At 38.5% G+C, this 7,422-nt stretch overlaps 1 pseudogene; it reads left to right on the top strand.

Moving 5' to 3' along the window:
• The first annotated feature begins 769 nt into the window (after nt 1–769).
• On the top strand, nt 770–7,387 carry LOC123213682 (annotated as a pseudogene).
• The last annotated feature ends 35 nt before the right edge of the window (nt 7,388–7,422 follow it).

Raw genomic sequence — 7,422 nt, 5'->3', positions numbered from 1 at the left:
TAAATAATAGAAGCTTTTTATTAATAAATGAATCACTTATCACTTATATAATCACAAATCCATTAGTTATAAGATGCTACCCTAACATTATTATCCCAAAGGCATGAGCTAAATAACCAATTTGGCAGTAGATCAGAGCCTAAAAGAGCTTTGTCGACCAATTTCAACTACCAAACGGCTTTTACTCGATAATTTGTTGCAATTCAGTCACTTTGCTCAGCACTCCTCGATAAAGTTCAAATTCTATTATTTTATTACATGTGTTCAAACAAACCCAAGATTTAATAACAGCTAGTTGTTCGAAAAAGAGCCCTGAAGCCAATGAACGTATCAATGATCTTTTGATCTGGTTAAGCACTTTAATGAAAAGCTTCATCTTTCAATGACTTTAATTTTCTGTCGACGCCTCTTTTTATTCAATTTCTTGGACGTTTCTCTAATGCTGAAGGGTTTGGTTTGAAGGAATTCTTTTCATATTATATTTTAAATTTTAAATTTATAAGAAAATTATTTTCATTAAAATCTATCTAAGTGTATATTAGATATTAAAAAATAACAAAAAACCTCTGAACTGTATGAAACAACAAAATTTCTACTATTATTAATGAGACTTAAAATTTTCATGTATTATGAGTTAGTAAATGTTACAAAATCAATATAAGATTTAAAGACATTTTTCGGTTTGAAAATATAAAAGATATGTGTTTAATTAATTTCACGATTTTTCTCCTAAAATAAATGTGTTTCAAAATTTTTCAAAAATTTTGAAATGACCCGAAACGTTTCTTACAAGTTTCAAAGAGTTTCGGAAACGGAAACGTTTTCGAAACGTGGAAACACATCCTATTGTAAGTTTCCGTGCTACTTAGGGCATTACAATCAAGCAGTTCATGTAAGTGCCAATACTTTGTGCGATTTCAGCTTCTCAAAATTTATACGTTAGGGAGCAAATTCTAATTAGTCATTTTACGTAATATATGGCTTTTGTCAGTGGCTAAATCATGGAGGAGACTTAAATAACAGAAGGTATGCCAGTGAAGAGGTGCTCATCAATCCCTCAACTGCGAACAAGTTACGGCTTAGATAGATATTTTATGCTGGCAAAGACATAACAGCAACTCCAGCAATATCAGACGGAGTGGTCTACTTTCCATCATGGAATGGAAATTTATATGCAGTTAATGCCTTAAGTGGTGCTCTTATATGGAAGAAGAACCTTGCTGAGTTAACAGGATTAAATGGTACTGGGATCATTGTCAACATTGTTGGAACTAATTGGCCTAGACTATTTTAATTTCAAAATCAAGAACAAGGAGATAAGAACAGAAGTACTGTATCTTTTATTCTCTCTACAATTAATAGAAAAATTACAAACTTTATAAAGTAAGAGCCAACACAAATTAAGGAATTAACCAGCCAACTCTTAACAAAAATAACTAATCAAATCAATTTATAATCAACTTATAAATAGCATCTTGCAGATCCCATGGCAATTTGTCTTCATTGCCTTATTTAGCAAGTTTAACAGCTAACAAACTCCCCCTTAAACTTGAAACTTAACCACGTTTGCCAATCATCACCATTTTATCAACCATGCTCAGTCTTCAAATCACATATTCCCAGCTTGCTTCGAAGAACTGAAAAACCTTCTACCTTCAGTGGCTTTGTCAATATGTCAACTACTTGTTCCTTTGATTGTATGTACACCAATTCAATCTCCCCTGCCTTTATCTGTTCTCGAATGAAATGGAATCGAGTGTCAATATGTTTAGACCTCTCGTGATGAACTGGATTTTTTGCTAAAGCAATAGCTGACTTGTTGTCTATGAAGAATTTTGTTGGACTACATTGCTGCAACCTCAGTTCTTTTAGAAGCTTTCTTAGCCATACAGCATGGCAAGTCCCTGAAGCTGCAACTAGATACTCAGCTTCGCATGATGAAAGAGCAACTATAGGTTGCTTCTTTGAGGTCCAAGTGAATGTTGTATCTCCAAAATAGAATACAAATCCAGTTGTACTTTTCCTATCATCAGGATTACCAGCCCAATCACTATCACTAAAGCCCCTTAACTCCTCATGACTCTGTTCTGAAGGATACATTAAACCAAATGTTGCAGTCCCCTTAATGTAACGAAGAATTCTCTTTGCAGCTAGCAAGTGAGAACTTCTTGGTTCTTCCATGAATCGACTTACCAGACCAACTCCAAACAGAATGTCAGGTCTTGTGCAAGTTAAATATCTAAGACTTCCTACCAAACTCTTAAAGTAAGTAGGATTTACATACCTTCCTTCATCCTCTCTAGTTAGTTTAGTCCCAAACTCTATAGCTGTGTCTACTGAACTACAGTCCACTATTCCAAACTTCTCCAAAATTTTTTTAGCATAACCGGTTTGAGATACAGAGACTCCCTTCCTGCTTTGTTTTATTTCCAGTCCAAGAAAATGTGCCATGAGTCCGAGATCAATCATCTCAAATTCCTTCTCCATTGAGGCTTTAAACTCTTGAATCATTTCAGCATTGTTTCCTGTAAATATTAGATCGTCTACATACACACATATTATCAATATGTCACCATTAGCATCCATTTTTGTGTACAAAGCATGCTCATGTGGGCATTTAGTGAATCCAACTTGTGTAAAGTAGGCATCAATCCTTGCATTCCAAGCCCTTGGAGCTTGCTTCAACCCATACAATGCTTTTCTGAGCTTGCAGACTTTAATTTCTTCTCCTTTTGCCACAAATCCAGGAGGTTGATGAACATATACTTCTTCTTCGAGGTAGCCATTTAGAAAGGCTGATTTTACATCCATTTGAAACAGCTTCCATCTCTTTTGAGCTGCCACTGCCAGCAATAGCCGAATTGTATCAAAGCGAGCCACTGGAGCAAATACCTCATCGTAGTCAATTCCTTGCTTCTGCTTGTATCCCTTCACGACTAATCTCGCTTTGTGTTTTTCAACTTCTCCTAGAGAGTTTTTCTTGGTTTTGAACACCCACTTCACATCTATGGCCTTTTGGTTCTTGGGTAGATCAACCAACTCCCAGGTTTGATTTCTGTGAATGGCTTGAATTTCTTCCTCCATTGCTTTCATCCATTTCTCCTCTTGTGAAGCTTCCTCATACGTCAGAGGATCAAAATCTGCAAATAAACAAAACAGAGAAAAACTGTCATCTGTATCTAATCTCTGTGTATTGTTGTATATGTCCTGAATGCTTCTAGTTCTTCGTGCTAATGGGCTACCACCTTCTACTTCTTGAGCTTCTGTTTGATCACATCTCCTATTTTGAGTGCTTGAGTCACCTACTTCTCTTACTTCGGGATAATTGTTCCAAAAATCTTGTTTTTCTTCTATTTCTATTACAGCTTGCTTTCCTTTCTTTTCTATTTGCTCATCCCAATTCCAGAAATTCTTTTCATCAAAGATAACATCTGCTGACTATATTATTTTCCTATTTACTGGCTCATATAGCTTGTACCCTTTAGCAGCTTCATTATATCCAAGAAATATACACCTCATGCTTTTATCTTCCAACTTCGTTCTCTTTACATCAGGTGTCTTGGCATATGCAGTACATCCGAAAACTCTCAGATGATCGACTTTTGGTTTTCTTTTACTTCATGCCTCCTCAGGTGTTACACCATCTAATCTTTTAGAGGGAAAACGATTTAACAGATAGACTGCACATACCACAGCATCTCCCCAGAACTCCTTCGGCATGTGGCTTTCTTTTAACATATATCGAACCATATTAAGGATGGTTCTGTTCTTTCTTTCAGACACTCCATTCTGTTGGGGAGTGTAAGGCATAGTGTATTGGTGCATTATCCCATGCTGTGTACAGAACATCTCAAATTCATTTTAGGTGTATTCTCCTCCATTATCAGTTCTCAGCTTTTTTATCCGGGTTCCACTCTGCTTCTCAACCATAGTTTTAAACTCTCTGAATTTAGATAACACCTCTCCTTTTTCCTTTAATACATAAGCCCACATTTTTCCACTATAATCATTTGTAAACGTCAAGATGTATCTATTTTCGCTCATAGAAGCAGGGGTTATTGGTCCGCAGACATCTGAATGTACTAGCTCCAATTGCTGGGCAGCTCTTCTTGATCCTTTACTTGGAAAGGTGCTTCTTTGTTGTTTGCCCATAACACATACTTCACACAACTGTTTTGGTTTCTGTATTTTTGGCATCCCAGTTACCATTCCTTTTAATAGATCTAATGAGTCATAATTTAGATGTCCATACCTTGAGTGCCAAAGGGTTGAGTCGATGTCAATCGAAGCTTTAAGACACTTCGGATTGCATACACTCAAGGATAGAGGAAACATCCTGTTCTTCGCCATCTTTACAAGGGCTACGAGATTCTGATTCTTGTCTTGCATTTGAAGTGTTGAATCTTTCATTTGAATCTCATATCCCTTTTCAAGTAGCTGCCCCATACTTAAGATGTTGTTTTTCATGTCTGGTACGTAATACACTCCTCCAATATATTTGTGCTCTCCATTCTTCAGTTCCAACGTAATTTGACCTTTTCCCTTTACTGGTCTTCTAGATAAATCTCCTAATGCAATTTCACCTGAGTAGCTTTCATCAAGTTCAGCAAAGCACTCTTTAGATCCACAAATATGGTTCGAGGCACCTGTATCCAAGTACCAGGTGCCAGATTCACTTGCTTCTGAATTGTTGTAGGCCATTAGCAGAATATCATCTTGCATTTTTTCTTCTTTTTCAACAAAATGTACCCTGTTTTCCTTTCGGTGCCAGCATTCGAATGCATAATGTCCGAATTTCTGAAAATTATAGCACTTTATCTCTGCTTTGTTACCTCTGCCTCTGCCACTACTTTGTCCTCGACCACGTCCCCTTTGATTGTAGTTAGTTTTTACTTCATCTTCTTTGTCTTGTCCATAATTTTGTCTTCCACGACCTCTTCCTTTCCCTGGGCCTCTTTCTCTTCGCCAACTTCCGCTGCTGCTTTCACTTTTGGAATCTCGCATCGTCAACCTAGTCTGCAATCCTTGTTCGACTGGTTGGTCGTCTTCTTTAAACCTTTCTTCGTATGCTTGAAGAGAACCCATGAGCTACTCCACTGACATATTTTCCAGATCATTTGATTCCTTAATGGTTATTGCCACCATTTTGTATTTTAGAACCAGGGACCGCAGGATCTTTTCGATTACTCGAGTTCCTTGGATTGTTTCACCATTCCGTCTCATCTGATGCATAATTCCAATGACTCGCGAGAAGTAATCAGCCATTGATTCTGAACCTTCTTGTTTTATCGTCTCAAACTGAGACCTCAGCGTTTGAAGACGGACTTTTTTAACCTTTTCTACGCCTCGAAATGATTTCTTTAGAAGATCCCAGGCTTCCTTAGATGTCTCTGCCGAGGCAATGAGCTCAAACATGCTTTCATCTACGCCCTGATAAATTGTAAACAGGGTCTTCTTATCCTTCTTCCTCATTCCTTTCATCTCCTTTTTTTCTTCTTGAGACATCGCATCTTCAGCTTCAGCATCTGCGGGTTCATCGTATCCATCTTGGACTAACTCCCAGACATCCATTGATCCAAGGAGAGCTCTCATCTGGATGCACCAGATATCATAGTTTTGCTTTGTGAGCTTTGGGGTTTGAAATCCGTTCGTGGCCATCTCCTCCTTTTTTTTTCGTGGCTCTGATACCAATTGTTGGAACTAATTGGCCTAGACTATTTTAATTTCAAAATCAAGAACAAGGAGATAGGAACAGAAGTACTGTATCTTTTATTCTCTCTGCAATTAATAGAAAAATTACAAACTTTATAAAGTAAGAGCCAATACAAATTAAGGAATTAACCAGCCAACTCTTAAAAAAAATAACTAATCAAATCAATTTATAATCAACTTATAAATAGCATCTTGCAGATCCCATGGCAATTTGTCTCCATTGCCTTATTTAGCAAGTTTAACAGCTAACAAACATTACTGTCTTAAGAACAACTCCCACCATAGCCGGTAGCTTATTAATTGTCGGAATATATGGCCCAGCAGTTGTAATCGCTGTTACTAGATCAACTGGGAGACTTGTGTGGTCTACTCAGCTAGATTCACGTCCTCGAGCTCAAATCACTATGTCCGGAACAGTCTATCCGAGGAGAGTGAACCCAGCTGATTAGTTCAGCATATAAACCATTTGTAAAGTTTTCTTTAAAGAACTGTGTTTCAATTTATAGGGGATTATATGTTGGAGTATCTTCATTAGAGTAGGCCTTACCAGCTGAAGAGTTTTGCACTTTCCGCGGCAGCCTTGCAAAGGTAGATGCTCTAGCTAGCAGAATCATATGGCGAACCTACATGCTTCCTGATAATGGAGGCAAACTGGATGGTTACTCAGGTGCCGCTGTATGGGGAAGTAGTCCTGCCATTTATTTTAAAAGACGACATGTTTATATAGGAACTGGGAACCTCTACACAGCTCCTCCTGATGTGCTACGATGTCAAGAGAACCAAAATAATCAGACCAAACCACCAACTAAGCCCGATCTTTTGCATTGGACCTGACGTCAACTTCAATTCAATACTAGCATTCGATAGTGATTCTGGAAGGATTGCATGGACAAGGCAACTGGGTGGCTATGATGTCTTCTATTTCGCATGTTTGGCTCCTGATAACCCTGACTGTCCTCCAGGGCAAACATTGATGCTGACTTTGGAGAAGCTCCAATGCTACTTAGCATTTATGTAAACAGGACAATGCGTGATGTTGCAGTGGCAGTACAAAAAAGTGGGTTTGTATGGTTGTTAGACAGCGACAATGGTGACATAGTCTGGTTCAAGGTAAGCCTGCAACTCTGATTTAAACTTCAATATTTTACCTCTGCAAACAACAAAACCAAGAAATTCAAAATGAAATCTTATACTTGGGGTGCAGTTGGCTGGACCAGGTGGCAAGGAGGGAGGGGGAATATGAGGTGCTGCCACTGATGGGAAAAGAGTGTATACAAACATTGCCGACAGTGACCAAGTGAGTTTCCCTCTTGCACCTTCTATGCAAAGAACGACGGCTGGAGCTAGGGTAGCTCTTGACGCAAGTACAGGGAAAATTGTTTGGTCGACCGCAAATCCCAGTGATGACACTGCACAAGCGCCTGTCACCCTAGTAAACCAAATCCCCTTTGCCGGTTCTGAATCTCCTAATGGTCCTCTGTACGCGATGGACACCGACACTGGAAATATTATCTGGTCTTATGATGCAAATGCTAAAATATATGGTGGTGCATCAGCAGCTTATGGGTGCGTTTATCTGGGAAACGGTTACACAGAGAGCCCGGCAAAGTTCCACCCTGACTGGACTCCTGGAATTTCTCTATATGCCTATGGCATTTGGTGAATTAGAACCTCAACTAAGAGAGAAAATTGTCAATAAAAATGCATCAC

This window comes from Mangifera indica, chromosome 4 (assembly GCF_011075055.1).
Source record: "Mangifera indica cultivar Alphonso chromosome 4, CATAS_Mindica_2.1, whole genome shotgun sequence".
NCBI classification, from domain to species: domain Eukaryota; kingdom Viridiplantae; phylum Streptophyta; class Magnoliopsida; order Sapindales; family Anacardiaceae; genus Mangifera; species Mangifera indica.
The sequence above is the reverse complement of the archived record's forward strand: the minus strand, read 5'-3'. Positions and strand labels throughout refer to the sequence as shown.